General features: G+C 45.4%; 1 protein-coding gene across 1 annotated transcript in view; it reads left to right on the top strand.

Annotated features, from left to right (window-relative positions):
• LOC126175404 (patched domain-containing protein 3) overlaps positions 1-22,484 on the top strand; it is a 410,507-nt gene that overhangs the window by 32,592 nt on the left and 355,431 nt on the right. The gene's annotated exons all lie outside the window — the stretch shown is intronic.

Raw genomic sequence — 22,484 nt, 5'->3', positions numbered from 1 at the left:
CTTCAACACAGTCCGCAAGTCGTGTAGTGGTGTGGGGAGGAGGGTTCTTCTGATAGCACTAACTGATCGCCCCTATCCTGTCCCACTCGCGAGTGGCGCGTTGGAAGATTGTCGGTATCTCTCTGTATTGGCTCTGATTTCTCGAATTTTCTCGTAGTGGTCATTACGGGAGATGGATGTTGGAGAATTTCATATGTTTTCCCACTCTTCCCGGAAAGCGATCGCTCGAAAATTCAATAGTAAACCTCTCCGTGATTCACAACGCTTCTCTGATAACGTCTGCCAATGGAGTTCTTTGAGTATCTCGGTAAGGATCTTCTATGTCTCTTCTATCAGTTCTACCTGGTAAGGATGAACAATACTTAAGAACCGGTCGAACAAGAGCTTTATAAGCCTCTCACTACGTGCATGAGTTACATTTCCTTGAGACTCTTCCTCTGGATTTCAGGCTGACATCTGCTTTTCCTAATATTTATTTTGTGTAATCATTCTTCTTAAGGTGGCTACTCCTAGGTATTTTACAGCAGATACTGTTTCCAACAGTTTCTCATAAATAGTGTAGTTGCTTTCTTTTTCTGTGTATGCTCAAAATGTTACATTTACTTACGATCATGGTCAACTGCCAGGCCTGCATCAATCGCCAATGCTCTACACGTTATTTGTCGACGCTGTCTTCTGGCGTTGCTACTTTGTTATAGACAACCGCATCAACTGCGAACAGTCTTACAGAGCATCCATCGCTTTCTACTAGATTATTTATATACATTGTAACAACACTTCTTTGGGATATTCCGAAAATTACATCTGTCTATTTTGTTCCTTTAAGAGCGACATATTGAGTTCTGTCTGCAAGGAAGCCTTGAATCCAGTCGAAAAACGTCCGACGCTCGATAGGCTCGTATGTTTTTTCACTAACGGCAGTGCGGGACGCTGTTAAATTCCTTCCCGAAGTCAAGTAACACGGCATCAACCTGAGCGCCAATGTCTACAGCGCTATGGATCTCTCGGAGGAACAGAGCGAGCTGTGTATCGCAGGATCGCTGTTTGCGGAATCCTTGTTGATTTTTATAGAGGAGATTTTTGTTCTCCGAAAACGTCATACAATTGGTCGTAATGCTGTGATACGGCAGTGCCTCGTCGTGTTTCTGAAGTGTCTCGAGCTCGATCCGGAATCCCGTCGCGTCCGCAGCAAAGACTGCCGGAGCCTGGTGCCTTCGCCCCGGGGCATTGGGGCCGTTTGATGCCGTTTCCGGGTTCCCAGCCGAATGACGCTTGGCTGCCCGCGATAATTCCCCGAGCTGGCGACACCCATATGTGTGTGTGTGTGTGTGTGTGTGTGTGTGTGTGTGTGTATGTGTGGAAAGCGCCTCGGGGATTGCTTTCTCTCAATTTTCCAACTTACTCCGCCGCGACACTCGACAGTAACCATTAACAGCGACGCAAGGCAATGGAGAGTTCCTCTTCACGTGCCGTCTGGACGAAAGGGAACTGTATTACGACAAGACACCCACAAGGCCTTTCAGCTGAACGGATTTCTGTAATCCAAGTGCCGAAGAACACGTAAGTTCTGCCTAATTAAGCAGGGCCGCACCACAGGGGTGGCGATAAATGACCCCGCTACGGGCACAGGCTTAGAGGATGAGCAAATCTCATTAAACCTTAACCACCCAGGTATAATATCACTCACGTAACTACCAAGCATTTCTTACACAGAAATTGAATAACTGCCACGGAACGTTTAGATAGTTTTTTTTTCTATTAATGCCTTCAGATACATACAACGACATATAACCCTAAAACTTAAAAAATAAATTCACTAAAACTAGAACTATTAATAAGCGTAAGTGGCAAAAACTAAGAATTTGTTTCAAACACATGAAAAAACCCAATACGTTACAGTTTCAATCCTGGTTTTCATTCTTTATTCATATAAACTGTTTAGGAACACATTTATACAATGTAAATACGAATTTGAGAATAATACATTTATTCAATAGAACTGCAAATAACTTCCAGTAGACATAATTATAAGTCTTCTTTGCATTGCTTTTCACGGATGCACAAACAGACAGATACTTTCATGTGTTGTTGTTGTTGTGGTCTTCAGTCCTGAGACTGGTTTGATGCAGCTCTCCATGCTACTCTATCCTGTGCAAGCTGCTTCATCTCCCAGTACCTACTGCAACCTACATCCTTCTGAATCTGCTTTGTATTCATCTCTTGGTCTCCCCCTATGATTTTTACCCTCCACGCTGCCCTCCAATACTAAATTGGTGATGCCTTGATGCCTCAGAACATGTCCTACCAACCGATCCCTTCTTCTGGTCAAGTTGTGCCACAAACTTCTCTTCTCCCCAATCCTATTCAATACTTCCTCATTAGTTATGTGATCTACCCATCTAATCTTCAGCATTCTTCTGTAGCACCACATTTCAAAAGCTTCTATTCTCTTCTTGTCCAAACTATTTACCGTCCATGTTTCACTTCCATACATGGCTACACTCCATACAAATACTTTCAGAAATGACTTCCTGACACTTAAATCTATACTCGATGTTAACAAATTTCTCTTCTTCAGAAACGCTTTCCTTGCCATTGCCAGTCTACATTTGATATCCTCTCTACATCGACCATCATCAGTTATTTTGCTCCCCAAATAGAAAATCTCCTTTACTACTTTAAGTGTCTCATTTCCTAATCTAATACCCTCATCATCACCCGACTTAATTCGACTACATTCCATAATCCTCGTTTTGCTTTTGTTGATGTTCATCTTATATCCTCCTTTCACGACACTGTCCATTCCGTTCAACTGCTCTTCCAAGTCCTTTGCTGTCTCTGACAGAATTACAATGTCATCGGCGAACCTCATAGTTTTTATTTCTTCTCCATGGATTTTAATACCTACTCCAAATTTTTCTTTTGTTTCCTTTACTGCTTGCTCAATATAGAGATTGAATAACATCGGGGAGAGGCTACAACCCTGTCTTACTCTCTTCCCAACCACTGCTTCCCTTTCATGTCCCTCGACTCTTATAACTGCCATCTGGTTTCTGTACAAATTGTAAATAGCCTTTCGCTCCCTGTATTTTACCCCTGCCACCTTTAGAATTTGAAAGAGAGTATTCCAGTCAACATTGTCAAAAGCTTTCTCTAAGGCTACAAATGCTAGAAACGTAAGTTTGCCTTTCCTTAATCTTTCTTCTATGATAAGTCGTAAGGTCAGTATTGCATCACGTGTTCCAGTATTTCTACGGAATCCAAACTGATCTTCCCCGAGGTCGGCTTCTACTAGTTTTTCCATTCATCTGTAAAGAATTCGTGTTAGTATTTTGCAGCTGTGGCTTATTAAATTGATTGTTCGGTAATTTTCACATCTGTCAACACCTGCTTTCCTTGGGATTGGAATTATTATATTGTTCTTGAAGTCTGAGGGTATTTCGCCTGTTTCATACTTCTTGCTCACCAGATGGTAGAGTTTAGTCAGGACTGGCTCTCTCAAGGCCGTCAGTAGTTCCAATGGAATGTTGTCTACTCCGGGGGCCTTGTTTCGACTCAGGTCTTTCAGTGCTCTGTCAAACTCTTCACCCAGTATCATATCTCCCATTTCATCTTCATCTACATCCTCTTCCATTTCCATAATCTTGTCCTCAAGTACATCGCCCTTGTATAGACCATCTATATACTCCTTCCACCTTTCTGCTTTCCCTTCTTTGCTTAGAACTGGGTTTCCATCTGAGCTCTTGATGTTCATGCAAGTGATTCTCCTTTCTCCAAAGGTCTCTTTAATTTCCCTGTAGGCAGTATCTATCTTACCCCTAGTGAGATAAGCCTCTACATCCTTACATTTGTCCTCTAGCCATCCCTGCTTAGCCATTTTGCACTTTCTGTCGATCTCATTTTTTGGACGTTTGTATTCCTTTTTGCCTGCTTCATTTACTGCATTTTTATATTTTCTCCTTTCATCAATTAAATTCAATACTTCTTCTGTTACCCAAGGATTTCTACTAGCCCTCGTCTTTTTACCTACTTGGTCCTCTGCAGCCTTCACTACTTCATCCCTCAAAGCTACCCATTCTTCTTCTACTGTATTTCTTTTCCCCATTCCTGTCAATTGTTCCCTTATGCTCTCCTTGAAACTCTGTACAACCTCTGGTTCTTTCAGTTTATCCAGGTCCCATCTCCTTAAATTCCCACCTTTTTGCAGTTTCTTTAGTTTTAATCTACAGGTCATAACCAATAGATTGTGGTCAGGATCCACATCTGGCCCTGGAAATGTCTTACAATTTAAAACCTGGTTCCTAAATCTCTGTCTTACCATTATATAATCTATCGGATACCTTTTAGTATCTCCAGGGTTCTTCCATGTATACAACCTTCTATCATGTGGGGATACTTTCATATATGATCACAATTTTGGCAAGTCTTTACAGTAAAGTGAAGAAATATAGGCTTTCACCAAGAGTGGCACACGTATGCAGTTTTTCTCCTTTTCCTGCGAGGACACGTACAGGACAATGGTCGAACGGGGTCCACTGCAAACATTTTCATTAAATCTAAAATGGAAAGAGGCAGACTGTTTCGATAAGAGCCACACATCACATGTGCATTTACTGCACTAACATCAGTGAATCTGTAAAAAAATGTTCACAGACCTGTGGGGAGTTTGACAACCACAGCTATCTTGATGGCGTTCAAGTTTCATCACAAAGTAACGACTACTACCGAACAGACGTCTAACAAACGTCTAACAGACGTCACACAGCTGTCGCCTTCACAGCTAGTTCATGTTCAACATTGGCACTCTCGTTGCTGCTTCGCTACCGTACTGTAAAATGTCAAAGGTAGGTGACAGGGTGCTGAAGAAATTGTGCTATTTGACCAAAGTTTTCCGACCTTTACGGGTTTCTGCCGACTAAGGATGGAGGGAGACGCGACGGTGGACAAAGGAGACAAAAAGTGCCTGAGGGGATATTTAATTTACTTGTCCCTCCGTAAAGTGATTTTGCTGCCCCAGATTCCTCTGATAAGATCTGCTCAGTAAGCAAAAAAATATTTCAGGAATAAGCCCTCTGTGACTGATGAATAATACTACAGGAGATGTTAGCCGTTGTGCCTATACTCTATTCATAAGAGTCGAACCTTCGTAAAACGAATCGTATGCTCTGCCCTTTGGACATTGGCTGCACTGCTCAATCTTCTGAATTTCGCTCAGAACAGGAAAATGCACAGTAAAATTTTAATGAAACGTGTTGTCTGGAAGATGATATTTTCCCAGCTCTTTTCTTTTATTGCTACTGAGTTCTGTTACTGAATTAAGAGGCGCAAATTAAATATTATTTCTTACACATCATAGTAAAACCAATATGTAATAACTGCCGTAAGCAATAAGAAAGTAGAAGCCTTTGTTTCACTTTAATTTTTTTAGAAAGTTTATAGAATTTGTAATTTATAACACAATGACATATTTGATCTCTTGTGAACAGTATTCTTACATCAACATAGTAACATTTCTCAGTTTTGCTTAATTTTAAAAAAAAATTGAAATTGAAATTTGTGGTACGCTCTATAGGACCAAACTACATCGGTCCCTAATCTTACACACTACTTAATCTAACTTAAACTAACTTACACTAAGGACAACACACACACACCCACGCCCGTCAGACGCACCGAGTGGAAACATCGAGGACAGAAATGGAGAGCGTTGATACGATCCCAAGAGAAGAACCATCCTCTGCAAGTGAATTCCCCTAAGCAGTGTGGCGAACACTGAACAGGATGTGGGTGGGACCGCAGAGCTGCAACACCAAGCGGCAGTAGTTAGGCCACCTCCTAGATGATGCGAATGTTCTGTGTGAAAGTGGCAGGTTGCTAGATTCGGGCCAGCTGTTGTAGTGCCGCCTGCTGGATGAACCTTGCAACACTACGCTATTTTTTAAAGTTAATAACAAGGACATTTCAGCCACAGTTCAGTGTAAAAACATGTTTAAGCATAGATGGAAATGCCTGACAAAGGAAGGAAGCATCCACAAGGTGAGGAAGAAACGAAATTAAACTTACTTGGTAGAGAGGGTACTTAATGTTACTTGAGTGATTATAAAATTAAATGAAAATCTCAAAACACTTGGCAGTATGAGCCGTCTTATGAATATGAGGTTGCATCCCCTCCGCTCCGACGCATATATCATAAAGCCGCTGTATACTCTCCATATTCTCCTGATGCAAGCTGCTCCTCAGCTGTTATAACTGGTGATGGATATCCTACATACTGGCATTGGTACGGAGCTAAAGTCTGAACTGATTCCACACCTGTTACATCGAGAACATGTTTAGGATCTTGCTGGCCACGGAAGTATCTTAACTTCATGCAGCAGTTCATAGAGACATGTGCTGTGTATGCATGAGTGTTGTCCTTTTGAAACATACCACCGCGATACTCTCGCTTGAGAGGTAACATATGAAGACGCAGGGCGTCCTTACGTACCGTTGTGCGGCCAGAGTTGCGTCAATCAGTACTAGTCATGCTCTGAAGTCAGACCTCACCGCTACCCACACCATGATGCCAGGCATACACCACTGTGCCTCTCCATACCATTGGAAGACTGAACTCTCTTCCCAGATGGCCCCTTTACTCGCCCACGTTGGTCATACAGTTCAGTGCAGAGAGGCAATTTATCGCAGAATACGATACCATTCATCACCACTCCGTACCTCTCAGTCTCGGCCCCCCTCTAAAAGCAGGAGTTTGTGTTGTTGTGTTAGTGGCAGCCTGTGATTGGGGCGTCAGTTCCCTAGTTCAGCTGCTACTGGTCTCCAACCAGTGGTGCGAGATGGTATAGAATGTTGCAGGCAGTCCCATACTTGTTCTCGGATAAGTTAAGGTAGACAGGGAAAGTTCCGCGTTCCGGCTCTAGAAGGGACCCGTGTCTTCCTTTTGCCGATGGTGTCATTGGATGCGATATGGAAAGACATCTGGTCAGCACACCGCTGCCGCGTTGTTGTTGGGTTTCTTGACCGTGGAAGCTTTGCTAAATCGTCGCGTACCTCCTCGGTTGGCGCACGCCATACTAGTCTTCTACCAATGAAAAATCCCTGGCAGTAACGGGAATGGAACACGGGTCTCGCGCACGGTAGTCAGTTGCGCTGATTATTCAGCTTCGAAGGCGGACTGTTTTCGGATGGCAGGCGAAGCTGTGAAGGGGTTAGGATCTCAGTGGTGCACAGTACGACAATTCTCCCTTGCTTTGATCAGACGTGGTCGACCGGAAGCTTAACGATGAATGTGGCTGCCCTCACGTTCCTGTGCAGACTATCATCGGGCCTCTCTCACATTCGATGACCCACAGATCTGGATATTCCACGATGCGACCAGCTGGCCAAATGGAGACCCACACTAAGCCCCCTTCCAGACTATGTCAGGTGCCGATAAGGATGTCCCACGGAAGTGCAGAGTATCTGATCACTCAACATCGGACGCTTTTCACGTCTTTTATAGACACTACCAGGACCGGTAGCAACACTAAACACACGAAGGCATTCTGATTTTCACAGGGAAGTTCAGCTCTGGTAATTTACATACGTGCCGGCTCTGTGCAGGTGTACTAAGTCTACACTGACATGACCACGTCTTCTGCCGGCTTCACTATTTTGTCAGCACCGTGTATAAAGAATATCCACCTATAGGTGGTCAGCTATACGCCATTCGGAGGTTGGCGGGTGTTTCAGTACACTGGACGCAACTGTAATGCGCTGGAACATTCTCTTGCCGGCCACCGTCAGTGCAGCTCGGACTGGGGCGGGGGCCTCGGCCTGGCGTGATTAAGCTTCGGATTACCAGAGGGCGCGACACGGCCTACGTGCCGCTTCACACGCCGGCCGAGGGCAGGCCCTGCCTCTGCCAGCCACCTGTGGCCCCTGACCTGCCGCACGCGGGTCACCACTCCGGCCGGGCGGCACACTGCCCTTAAAGACTCGCTCGCATCCTAGCCGTGGCGCGGTGCGGCAGCGCACGACGTTCTTTTAAGGCTGGTTCACATTAGGCCAGCAATCAAGTGCCGACTTACTCTCTAACTAATGTTGAGAAGATTGTTTAAACAAATATACTGGTGAGCACTAAAAAAAAACGCCAGTGTAACCGAGAGCGCAGCCGGCACGGTAGCTCAGCGTGTTCGGTCAGAGGGGTGCTTGCTCTCTGTAATAAAAAAACTGAGTCAAGGAATCAACGATCAACTTGAAACGGATGTCTTGTGACGTTCTCCTAGACCAAACGCAGTGAACTTCATAAAAAAAAAGCGTTAACGCGCTGCTTCCTGGACTCGGGTAGGCGCGCCGGCCCCGGATCGAATCCACCCGGCGGATTACCGACGAGGGCCAGTGTGCCAGCGAGCCTGGATGTGGCTTTTACGCTGTTTTCCGCATACCACTAGGTGAATACCGGGATGGTCCCCACGTTCCGCCTCAGTTACACGCGTCGCAGACATTTCAAACACGTTCGCACTATTTCACGATTTACACTAGAAGACAGCTGGGGTACACTGATTCCCTCCCTGGGGGTACAGGGTGGCGGCAAGAAGGGCATCTGGCCACCCCTAAAACTAACCTTGCCAAATCCGTTCTAACCACGCCCACCCTACGATCGCTGCGGGACTATGGCGTAAGCGACAGACAGACAGACAGACAGCCTGGTGACCACTAAAACAGCAACACTACGAAGGCGCCAAGAAATTGAACGTCAACATTAGCATGTAGTACGCGCTTGTATATGCAAATGATAGCATCTCTGTGCAGCAGCACAAGGCAGGTAGAAATTACGTCATCTCTGTATCACAAGGAAAGGTTACGCAGCGGTTTCTCATTCATAAATCGCAACTGAACGTTGTTTATTTTTTGACCAGATTGTGTAAGGGGATGTCCAATTAACTACGTGAGGTTATAATATGTGTGTGTGTGGGGGGGGGGCGGTTGGAAAAATCTCACCAAATCTCATTTACAAGGGAGCAATGAAAATACACTCCTGGAAATTGAAACACCGTGAATTCATTGTCCCAGGAAGGGGAAACTTTATTGACACATTCCTGGGGTCAGATACATCACATGATCACACTGACAGAACCACAGGCACATAGACACAGGCAACAGAGCATGCACAATGTCGGCACTAGTACAGTGTATATCCACCTTTCGCAGCAATGCAGGCTGCTATTCTCCCATGGAGACGATCGTAGAGATGCTGGATGTAGTCCTGTGGAACGGCTTGCCATGCCATTTCCACCTGGCGCCTCAGTTGGACCAGCGTTCGTGCTGGACGTGCAGACCGCGTGAGACGACGCTTCATCCAGTCCCAAACATGCTCAATGGAGGACAGATCCGGAGATCTTGCTGGCCACTGTAGTTGACTTACACCTTCTAGAGCACGTTGGGTGGCACGGGATACATGCGGACGTGCATTGTCCTGTTGGAACAGCAAGTTCCCTTGCCGGTCTAGGAATGGTAGAACGATGGGTTCGATGACGGTTTGGATGTACCGTGCACTATTCAGTGTCCCCTCGACGATCACCAGTGGTGTACGGCCAGTGTAGGAGATCGCTCCCCACACCATGATGCCGGGTGTTGGCCCTGTGTGCCTCGGTCGTATGCAGTCCTGATTGTGGCGCTCACCTTCACGGCGCCAAACACGCATACGACCATCATTGGCACCAAGGCAGAAGCGACTCTCATCGCTGAAGACGACACGTCTCCATTCGTCCCTCCATTCACGCCTGTCGCGACACCACTGGAGGCGGGCTGCACGATGTTGGGGCGTGAGCGGAAGACGGCCTAACGGTGTGCGGGACCGTAGCCCAGCTTCATGGAGACGGTTGCGAATGGTCCTCGCCAGTACCCCAGGAGCAACAGTGTCCCTAATTTGCTGGGAAGTGGCGGTGCGGTCCCCTACGGCACTGCGTAGGATCCTACGGTCTTGGCGTGCATCCGTGCGTCGCTGCGGTCCGGTCCCAGGTCGACGGGCACGTGCACCTTCCGCCGACCACTGGCGACAACATCGATGTACTGTGGAGACCTCACGCCCCACGTGTTGAGCAATTCGGCGGTACGTCCACCCGGCCTCCCGCATGCCCACTATACGCCCTCGCTCAAAGTCCGTCAACTGCACATACGGTTCACGTCCACGCTGTCGCGGCATGCTTCCAGTGTTAAAGACTGCGATGGAGCTCCGTATGCCACGGCAAACTGGCTGACACTGACGGCGGCGGTGCACAAATGCTGCGCAGCTAGCGCCATTCGACGGCCAACACCGCGGTTCCTGGTGTGTCCGCTGTGCCGTGCGTGTGATCATTGCTTGTACAGCCCTCTCGCAGTGTCCGGAGCAAGTATGGTGGGTCTGACACACCGGTGTCAAATTATTCTTTTTTCCATTTCCAGGAGTGTATTTATACGAATAAACGGAACTTCTTAACGGAGTTCATGACTTTTATGTCGGGATTCTTAGAAATTTAAGGCCCGAATACAGTGCGTGCCGATTGCGAAGCGCCACAGGGCCAGCCACGCATGGCGTCCCACGAGGGAAAGAGCAGCTCGGGTGAGAAGGGATGCGTTTCCGCGTCCGCAGCAGAGAGCGCTACGCGGGCGGCTAGGCTATGCTAGGCTGGCTGCCCGCTGCTTGTTAGGCACGGACCCTGAGCACAGCTCTCCGCCGTACACTGTACAGAGAGCAGGGGGCTGGGCGCCAGCCGCCTAGGCAACGCGCAGGCACGCTGTCCGAAAGCGCGCCGCTCCGTGACTCAGCGGCGCCCTGGAAAGCAGACACCTCTCGCTGGAGTCCAGAGCTGCAGGAGAGAGGCACGCCACTTTCACGCCTCCAGTCTCTAGAGCGCACACTGATGACCAGCGTTCTCTCGTCAGCAGCTCTTCCGAGACTGTAGCATTAATTTCTTCCTCAGTCCATTATTTGTGGAACATTCTGCAGCAACCAATATTAGTTACGTTTTACGTGATGTCTTTCTTTATCTTCTTACTTTCAATCAGTACACTACGTCCTCGTGGCCCGCATCTCGTGGTCGTGCGGTAGCGTTCTCGCTTCCCACGCCCGGGTTCCCGGGTTCGATTCCCGGCGGGGTCAGGGATTTTCTCTGCCTCGTGATGGCTGGGTGTTGTGTGCTGTCCTTAGGTTAGTTAGGTTTAAGTAGTTCTAAGTTCTAGGGGACTTATGACCACAGCAGTTGAGTCCCATAGTGCTCAGAGCCACTACGTCCTCTCAAGCTGCAGTCCTCTATTTCAGTGGAATTCCGTAAATATTTATTACTAGCGTAGATCCGCCTTTGTGAAACACTATTCGTTTAAATGATTTGATACCGGCAGCAGCTGTCAGTTACTTTTTATTTGTTGTACTATTGAACAATTTCGGTCTTGGGCCACTTTCAAGTTTTTCTTGATAAATGAAAGCAACAAGAATTCAATGCAATAACAATAGGTTAGAAGTTAAACACAATAACAAAACAGACCAGAAGATGTCGTTGTTGTGTTCTTCATTTTGGAGACTGGTTTTATGCAGCTCTCTATGCTAGTCTATCACGCGCAAGCGTCTTAATCTCTGGATAACTACTCCAGCTTACGTCCATTTGAAATTTGAACCGGATTACTGTATTCAAACTCTGGCATCCCCCCCCCCCCCCCCCCCGCCTACTTCCTTCCATTACCAGACAATTCCTTGACGCCATGACGCATGTTATCAACCAAGTTGTGTCATAAATTTCTTTTTTTTTCCTCAGTTAGAATCAGTATCTCTTCATTTGTTATTCGATTTTCCCATCTTATCCTCAGCCTTCTTCTATAGCATCACATTTCAAAAATTTCTATTCTCATCTTGTCTGGACTGCTTATCGACTGCATTTCACTTCTAAACAAAGCTACACTGTAGAAAAAATACCTTCAGAAAAGCCTTTCTGATAATTAAATTGATATTAGATGTTAATAAATTCCTCTTTTTAAAAGATTTTTTACCGTAAAAGCTAAATAAAATTAACCGTAGAAAAATTTTGTGATGGCACATGATGCCATACTAGTCCGTGGTCTTTGTACAGTAAAAATTTATTAATCCTAACATATTTTTTGATCTGATTTGTTGCTGTGTTTAACTCTGAAGCGATTGTTAATACACCGAATACTTGTTGTTTTCGTATATAAACCTACATGAAAATGTTCTGAGACCGAAACTGTGTAATAATAGAACAAAGAAAGAAAAAATGACACCTGCTGCCGGTGTCAAATCACTTAAACAATTTCACGTAGCTGCAGACCCAAGCTCAAAGAAGAGAATTACTTTTAATTTATTTTTTATTTTTGTTATGACAGAAATGAGCTATGGCGCAGTTTCGCCTTCAGCAGCTGCTCTTTATTTAATAACGTTTCACTTGGATATCACGTGTTTCTGTGCCACTACGAAATGACGTCCATAATTCTTTTAAGACTTGCAGTCTTTTACCGCTTATTATTCAACGACTTCATTGGAGATGCTGAAAACCAATGCAGAGGTACTTAACGTTGACTGAATAACTACCTACGGTGAAAACAAAAACATGATTTAATATGTAGACGGTATAGCAGTTCCAGCCGAATCCGAACACACATGGCCGCAGATGGCATATGCAAGGTCTTTTGAGAAACATATAAATAAATAATAAGAAAACATAACTCATGGTATGTAGCAAAGAGCCTAATGTAACAAACATAATTCTGGATGGAGGAGATCTAAAACGAGCCACCATCTCTAAATATCTAGGCAGCAGAATAAACAAGCACATCATGTTTAGAGGTTAAATGTATTATTGCACAATCTAACACAGGAGAAGAAACAACAATGAACAATGACAGTTTAAACACCAGGAATCAGTATTTGTTTAAACATATGGACAGTAGGGACCAGAGCAAAAAAGATCACTGGTCTTTTTACCTTGGTGTTGGGGCTCTAAAGATGTCGTATACAGACATAATTACGAGAGACAACTCTTCAGTAGCATAGAACCACTGGATTGGACACTTTTACAGCCTGTTAAAATACTCTGTATTTGGCACTAGAAGAGGTGTATTTCAGAGTAGTGAAGATGAACAGGTGCTCACAGGTCTTACAGTATGCCTTTTAGAGCCCAAGTTTACTGACTTTTTTTATTGTTTTGGTCCATAGTACTAACTTTAACAATATGGAATACTTTTTTAATGTAGCTACTGTAGCTTCGCGACAAAAATCATAGAAGGACAAAGGACAGGAAAGAATACACAATGGAACCGAGGCTTCAATACATCAAACAGGTGACACAGTATCGAAAGTAAGCAACGTAACGTGAACTGATGAGAATGCACGCAGCAAATTTCTGTCCTATTCCTATAATGAGCGATGGAAAATTTACTACCTGAATCCCTCTGTAATCGCCCTAATTTCTCTTATCTTGCCTCATAGCCCCTATCCAAGAAATACGATGGTGGCAGCCAAAATACCTGCTCCGAATACCGCTTCTCTAACTTTACCCGACAGTGTATCACCACGACAACATTGCCTTTCTTCCAAACGTTCACGCTTAAGTTTCTCAAAGATCTCCGTTTTAATTTCGCAGTGCGTCTTTGAATTCATCCGATTTCTGCTGTCATATCTATTTGATAAGAAATTGCAATGCGGGAACAGTACGTCTGGCTGCACCAGCTCACATTCTCGAGTTGTAAACTGATGACGTCACATAGGACGTCACTGGTCAAAGCCGACTAGTGGCGTCGGACTTTTCTTTTGAAACGCGTCTTATACACGGTGTTTCAAAAATGTTTTTACAAAATTGGGAGACAGAGATTCCTTACACCAAAACAAGAAAAAAGTTCATATTAACGTAGTCCGGAAATCCTTTGTTTTCGAGTTATTAATGAAAGTTGACGTTCAACCGCTGTTCAAGTATAGCCCAACAACTTCATTTAGATGTGCACTCTTTTGATTCTTTGTGTTTTGTTGCCAGGGTGGCTTCTTTACATTCGTCATTCGTCTGTCTTGAACGTGACCATGTACTACACGTAGAGAGTTAACTGAAAGTGCTCCATTCAAATATGATAGGATATTCATTTCGTGAGCAGGCACACTTAATTTTCATGTACAACTGCACATGTGTAAACGGCCACTAGGCTGTACGGCGTTCCCGGACCGAAGACAGGCGAGTCATCCAACCTGTGGTGCATTTGGTGCAGTTTATCATCGTATTGCGGAGACAGGATCCGTAGCACCAGAGACCATTGGCTAGGGAAGACTGAAGACTGCGTGCTACTCGTACAGCTGGCCAGGAAGAGCACGTTCTGTGAGCTGTAGAAGCTCAAGACAAGTGACCCCGGTGAGTGGTACATCCAATTGCAGCATGGAGAATATATCAGAAGCAACTCGTTCATCCTTATCGTCTCCAACGTGTGCAGGGCCTTACACTTGCCTATCACCTACCAAGGGAGGAGCGTTTGCCGACGGTTTGTTGCACAGAGTGCCAGTCCGTTGTTTGTCTTCTCAGTTTTGTTTAGAGACCAGGCTGCTTTTGGAAGAGATGAAATAACAAATTACCACAACCATTACATACGGGCTGATCGTATTCCTCATACAAGCTGGAAATCAGCAACAGTTTAAGATTAATGTGTGGGCTGGGCAGGCAGGGTCCGTCGAGGACTGCAGAGGGTGCCTATGAAAAATTGCATGAAATCAGCGGAAGGAATCAGCCGTGAGTAACGAAGTTCTACCTACAGTCCAGCTAGTACAATGAGTGTGCGTAGTGTGTATTGACAAGAACAGGGAAGAATCGCCGAGCAGCTCTTCGTGAGCCACACACTGCTGTAGGCAATGGTGGCGCAAAGAGCGACGGCGCTGCACAGTAGATTGCTGAAAACGAGTGATTTGGAGCGGTAAATCAAGCTGTACCCTGTTGAAATCAGATGGATGGGTTTGGATTTGGTGAAAGTATGCAGGTTGTTACACGCCATCATATGTAGTGCCAACAGTGAAGAATGGAGGAACACAGGAAGTGGTGTCAAGTGTGGATAGGGAGTGGTCCCCATATTGCGCTTAGGAAAAGCACTAATTATGGAAGGAATGAGCACATTTTACAACATTGTGTACATGGGGTTAGTTAGAACGTCGACTTCGATCCTGACCCCAGCGACCATCTCTGGTTTCAGCTCTTGAGCAAGAATGAACTGCCATTCCTCCACAGACGTTCAGACACCTCCCCAGCATAGTTAAAGGCGTCACAAAGGCGACGTCTGGACACATCCCCCATTAATGTCCCCTAATAAGTGACCGGATCAGATTGTGTTTGATTTCATTCATAGCTGCGGCGCGCTTTGTCAAATCGCCCTCCATTCGCCTTTCGTACTTCTTCTGATTTTACCTCTTAGTCCCATTTAGATCACTTTTTAATATTACGCCTACATAATTATACACTGTGACTTTCTCCACATGTTCAATGCTAGCATGAAAGGTCGTTCAAAATGGCTCTGAGCACTGTGGGACAACATATGAGGTCATCAGTCCCCTAGAACTTAGAACTACTTAAACCTAACTAACCTAAGGACATCACACACATCCATGCCCGAGGCAGGATTCGAACCTGCGACCGTAGCGGTCGCGCCGTTCCAGACTGTAGGGCCTAGAACCGCTCGGTCACCCCGGCCGGCTAGAGGTCGTATTACGGTTCCTTGAAATACATGCGGTATAAGATTCGTTTCTACTTTTTTCTTTTTCCCTGTCAAAAAAGCGTACTGGATTCCATTTGTCAAAAATTGGTACATTTGAACACGCTTGGTTATTGGTCGGCGATGCGGTACTATGACGAATGTCTTTCGGAAATCTAAGAAGACGGAATTTACCTAGTTACGCGTATTTACCATTGTTTTGTTAGGTCTCTATGAATAAAGACACGAGAGGTTTTTCTTAAGTACACGTTAATTGTCCGAGAGAGATTAGAATCCTTTAACAAACGAAATACGTGGTACTACGTTGGCGTCGTCAAATATTATGTAGTTTTAGCCTCAGCGTTTACAAGGCTCTCACATGGCTGTCCTTCTAATGGTGTAGCACTGATTACACATTCCATACCTTTACTAGTGGATGCCGGGCAATATTTTCATGGATGTGCACAGATTTTAGCCTCGAATACGATCCTAGATGTGTTCAGTATAGTGGCTGATTACTGCTTTAAATGCGTAGAAATCGTCCATATTTGGTACAAAACCAGAAATAAATATAGACAGTGACAGAATATACAGGTTCATAGGGGTGAAGATATTTCTGTTGATGACTGAGAACAGAGTGGTGAAGAACAATTCATCACTATTTACTTCATTTGCAGACCAATAGTTACAGATATTATGAGCAGTATGTTTTCAGGTTGGTTAGTCCCTCCATGTTCACATAGCACGAGTAAGCCATTAAACGTTTATTTTACTCTGGGTAGCAGGTGATTCATTGTAGTGTTGAAATTCTGACGTAAAGTGGATAATCTGTACTGACAGGCGTAGTCCCCATCACGCCACAGTTACGACTGTGCAGAAAACATCTGGTAGTAAATTATGTGACGTGTTTGCGGGAAGACTGTTAGACACAGAGAAAAAACGACTATCGCAATGACGTAGGTACCTATTAAGATACCAATGATCACAATAACTGTACCCACAGCCCTAGTACACTGCACATAAAACATAGGCAAAACATTATCTATAAACGGTTGAAAATTATGAATTAGATGTAGTGCTGGTGTTAACATTCGTTTCCAATGACGTGGGTATGTTCGCTGTGCACGACGCTCTCGACTTCAGAAGAAGTTGTGAAGTGCCTGGTGGCATGTACTTGTCAGACCATGTATGGGCAACAGGCCAGTCCGACAGCTGCTTCCGTCTCGGTTGAGCAGTAGTCAGCACTTCTCGAGGTGCACAATCACTTCCAGCGAGTTATGCTGCGATCAGAACAGCACAGCGCCAGAGAAGCGTGCGGACTGCGACTCCGTCTGTCCAGTGGCGGTGAAAGGCGGCGGAGAAAGCCTCGCCGTTTCTTTGCAGCAGCCCAAGTGGCGGCTCGCTGGAGTGTTTGGTGTGGCCTGTTCTGGCTGCTGTTGCGACACTGCTGCTGCGGCAGCTGCCACTTAGTGGGTTCGTATGTAGCACCGCGTCGTGGCAATGCATCTTTCATCTGTCAGACTGTGCTTCCGCGAAAGCTTAACCTGTTAACTGACTATGTTCTCTCAAGCACCAATCATTCCCAATAGCCACTGACCGATCGCTAAGAATCCCAGGGCATCTTAACCGGCAGTGTTGCCCTCGGTGATCTATAGATCATGCTACTCTGTGTATCACGGTAAATTTTCAGCAGGTGGCACTTTTGCGGCAGGATGCACGAAAACTGTGAGCTGCCGGCGGCATATGCTTGTAGTTCCATCCCAGAAGATTCCTGATTATAGGTTCTACATTCTGTAACCAGAACAGAGAACTACATGCGGATTTCGGAACAAGTAGCCACACTGGGGACTTCCCAATTATTGTCAATAAGGAAAAGTCCGCCCCATTCGTTTGACGACTACGGCCTAGTTGCTCTGCATCCAAGCCTGGAGGAAGTGTGGTGTTTCTATAACTACGTCTCTCTTTCACTTGGCTCACTAATGAAATTTTTTCAAAATGGTTCAAATGGCTCTGAGCACTATGCGACTTAACTTCTGAGGTCATCAGTCGCCTAGAACTTAGAACTAATTACATCTAACAAACCTAAGGACATCACACACATTCATGCCCGAGGCAGGATGCGAACCTGCGACCGTAGCGGTCGCCCGGTTCCATACTGTAGCGCCTAGAACCGCACGGCCACTCTGGCCGACAATTTTTTTTCCATGCATATCGCATCCGACGCGCTTTGAAAACAGGAAGCAGCTCCATAAACTGTTCATAATACAATCATTTTGTTTACGTTCTTCCTACTTGCCATATAAATGCTTCAGAAAAGCAGTTGTAGCTCCATAAATATTGGTTCACATGAAAAATGGTACATAACTTTTCGATTAATTTCATGAATTGTATATTGTTTGATTATATGTATACCTCGAGTAATCTGTCTCTCTCTGTCTCTGTCTCTGTCTTTCTCTCTCTCTCTCTCTCTCACACACACACACATACACACACATGCACACACGATCCAGGGACATTAATGTGGCCACCGCCTATGTTCGTCGTGTACGTTCGAGAATCACTCACAGACGGCAGGTGGTAGCACCAGCAGTGGAGGATATATAAAGCATACTGGGGTACGCGGAAAACACTGCAGTCGTTGTCCTAGTGCGCAAACAGAGCGATTTATCTGACGCCCAAAAGGGCATCATCAGTGGCTTTCAGGCCAAGGTGGAAGCATTTCCGAAACGGCTAAGTTTCTAAACAGTAAGCGTGCCGCCATGGTTTGAGTACACTGCGCATAGTAAAATGGCGCTATACAAAATCGGCACGAGGCCATAATTGATAGTGATGAACGATGGCTGCGGAGATGTGTACGGGCGAATAGACTTGCAGCTATTGAGTTACTGACTGCCCAGATGAATCAAAGCGTCTCCTCAACGATCGTTTAGCGAACGTTGCTGGTTACGGGCCTCCGCATGAGGCCCCTTGTTCTTGCACTCCTATTCGTGTTCATTGACGACGAAGACTGGAATTTGCACGCCAGTCCCGAAACTGGATGTCCAATGACTGGCGTCAGATGCCTTTTCTTATGAATCAGATTTTACACCTCATTGGACAGACGGCCGTTGGTGTGTACGGCGTGAAATGTCTCAAAGCAAACAAGCAGTTAGCGTTATGATGTGGAAACGTTTTCATAGCATTCTCTGGGTGATCTCGTCATTCTGGAAGACGCGTTCAGTTTGTTTTTCCTCGACACGATGGCATCTGCCAATAGGGCAACGGAAGTGTCACACAGCTCGCAGTCTACGTGAGTGGTTCGTAGTGCACCAAGACGAGTTTACCGTACTCCCCCGGCCACCAAACTCCTCTGATTTAAACCCAATAGAGAATCTGTGCGACCACCTAGATCGGGCTGTCCGCGCCATGGGTCCTTAACCGGGAAATTTAGAGCAGCTGTCCACGGCACTGGAGCCGGCATGGTTCCACATCCCTATGTGAACATTCCTGGACTTCATTCACTCTCGGCCCGCACGTCTCTCAGCAGTCCTCGCCGAAAAACGTGTCTATTCAGGCTTTTGGCAGTAATTCTCATCAGTGTGAGTAGACGTCTCATTTATCTTGGTCCTAAATGACTCTTTATCCACAAGCAAAATAAAACATATGCATCGATCAAATGTTGGCCAGTTAGCATGGAGACAATGTACGACTGCCTTTCTTCTAACTTTATTCGTTCCGAAGATATAAACAACAATTCTTCCTTTTTAAATGGCACCCAAAACTTTTTATTCGGTAATTTATGGTGGGCTGCATCACACAAGCCAGTACACTGATAACTAAAAAAAAAAAGAAATTCATTTCCTCTCATCAAGACGTCTTCAAATACGTATCACAGTACGCCATTCACGTAAACATGACGGGGTTGGAAACGTAACACAAAATTGGTTCTAACTCTCCTGTACTAGCGCACATTGCAGGTATCAGGTGTAAGGTAACTAGTCCTCTTGCTGGAGCTAGCAAAAGACAGAAGGAAATACAAATCATAATTGCTGCTCTGCTGACTTAAGTTCTCCCTAGTTGAGTAGCATTTCTACCACATCTTCGTTCAAAATGGTTCAAAGGGCTCTCAGCACTATGGGACTTAACATCTTAGGTCATCAGTCCCCTAGAACTTAGGACTACTTAAACCTAACTAACCTAAGGACATCACACACATCCATGCCCGAGGCAGGATTCGAACCTGCGACCGTAGCGGTCCCGCTGTTCCGGACTGCGGCGCCAGAACCGCACGGCCACCGCGGCCGGCCACACATCTTCGTTGATGTACATTGTACTCACCCATACCTTTAACTGAAGACGGTTAGCTCAGTGACCGGCGTCATGTTTATGTGAACGGTACACTGCGAAGCGTTTTTGAACAGGTGTTAATGAGAGGAATCACCGAATAAAAAATATAGAGGGCTGTTTAGAAAACTGATACTACTGTTGATATACAGGGTGAGCACAAAGTCTTGTCCTGATTATAAAAATTTATATCAGAATAACCGTTTGACATAAGTTACATTTGATTCTGTTACATAGGTTAGTGTTACTTGTTGTTGTGACCAATAGATGGCGCTAGTGCTCCACAACACCGACGCGGTCTGTTAGGTCACGTTAGTTGCTAGGGAAATGACGTCGAAACAGGAGAAAGCGCACTGCGTGCTTTGGTTTCTCGAAACGAAATCGCCCATCAGTGTTCAGCGTAAATTTCGGGATTCTTATTGACGCAGCCCACCTGACGTTAAGTCAATAAAGCAGTGGTATGCAAAGTTTAACGAAACAGGGAGCGTTCAAAATCATCCTCGAAGTGGCAGGCCTAGAGTGAGTGATGCAACTGTTGATCGTGTTCGGCAATCGTTTCAACGGAGTCCGTCTAAATCAACTCGTCAAGCATCACGTGAACTTCAAATACCGCAAGCAAGTGTGGTGAAGATTCTTCATGAAAGGCTTAGGTTGCATGCTTACAAAGTGCAAATCGTGCAGGCCTTGCAACCGAATGATTTGCTGACACGTGCTGAATTTGCAACTGAGATTCTCAAGAGGATTGATGGCGCTAACAATTACTTAAATCGCATATGTTTCACCGATGAATCCACCTTTCATGTCAGTGTAATGGTAAATAGTATAATGGGGTTCAGACTCTCCACATGCTTCTGTACAGTTACAGCGAGACAGCGAAAAAGTGAATGTTTGGTGCGGTCTCATGCATAACAAGGTTTTTGGACCGTTTTTATTCACGGAAAAATCAATTACCGCCAACATTTACTTAGACATTTTGCAACAGTTCATTGCCCCACAGTTAGAAGAATATCAACCACGGAGACTTTTCCAGCAAGATGGAGTACACCCCCCTCCCCCCGCCCTCACTCCACTGGGCTTTGATAGCGCATGATTTCTTGGATGAAACATTTCCGGATCGGTGGATTGGAAGGAACGGTCCAACACCTAGGCCACCCCGCTCTCCAGACATTACGCCCCTTGACTTTTTTTTCTGGGGCTATTTCAAGGACAGAGTCTTCGTCACACCTGTTGCTGACGTCGACGAAGTAAAGGCTAGGATACAATCTGCTCTACATCTACATCTACATCTACATCCATACTCCGCAAGCCACCTGACGGTGTGTGGCGGAGGGTACCTTCAGTACCTCTATCGGTTCTCCCTTCTATTCCAGTCTCGTATTGTTCGTGGAAAGAAGGATTGTCGGTATGCCTCTGTGTGGGCTCTAATCTCTCTGATTTTATCCTCATGGTCTCTTCGCGAGATATACGTAGGAGGGAGCAATATACTGCTTGACTCTTCGGTGAAGGTATGTTCTCGACACTTTGACAAAAGCCCGTACCGAGCTACTGAGCGTCTCTCTTGCAGAGTCTTCCACTGGAGTTTATCTATCATCTCCGTAACGCTTTCGCGATTACTAAATGATCCTGTAACGAAGCGCGCTGCTCTCCGTTGGATCTTCTCTATGTCTTGTATCAACCCTATCTGGTACGGATCCCACACTGCTGAGCAGTATTCAAGCAGTGGGCGAACAAGCGTACTGTAACCTACTTCCTGTGGGTACTATGACAGAACACATGTTACGAAACACCTGGCGGGAACTGGAATACCGCCTCGGCAATCTCCGAGCTACCAAGGGGGACACGTTGAGGTTTACTAACGTAAGCTGTCTTAAAAAAAACTAGTAACACTAACCTATGTAACGGCATCAAATGAAAATTATTATGTCAAACGGTGATTCTGTAATAAATTGTTATAATCAGGGCAAGACTTTGTCTTAAACCTGTATTCGTAACGAGCAGAGTTACAAGAAAAGCAGTCGTGCTGGTCAGTGTCTCTTTGCTAGCTAAACATTTGTTTGATACTTTTTTTATTCTATTTCTTCATAGAAAGTTATGTTGGGACCTCAAAATAAATGTATGCGGGAGTGTTTCAGAATTCCCATTACAGGGGGTATATAGGTTGTAGAGCAGATAAACTTTTGGCAAGGAAGTGATCTCAAAAACAGTAGTGTTTTGATGTAACATAGAAAAAGACTTTCAATAGCCAAAATCGTTTAATTAGTCTTTATTGTTCACACTCTTTATGGTCTTCGCTTAAGCGCGGTGGGAGCCAGCGGGCACACGTCTTTGAGTACTCCAACTGGCGCACGAGTGTGTCAGCACTACCAATAGAGATATCCAGTTTTTTAGCATCCACTATGGATAAAATTCACTTCATGTTTGTCATCCGCTGATCACCCACAATGAGAGTGTCCGCACGTTCCAGCACTGCTGGAGTCACA

Source organism: Schistocerca cancellata, chromosome 3 (genome assembly GCF_023864275.1).
Source record: "Schistocerca cancellata isolate TAMUIC-IGC-003103 chromosome 3, iqSchCanc2.1, whole genome shotgun sequence".
NCBI lineage: Eukaryota > Metazoa > Arthropoda > Insecta > Orthoptera > Acrididae > Schistocerca > Schistocerca cancellata.
Note: the sequence above shows the minus strand (reverse complement) of the source record. Positions and strands in the feature narration are given on the sequence as shown.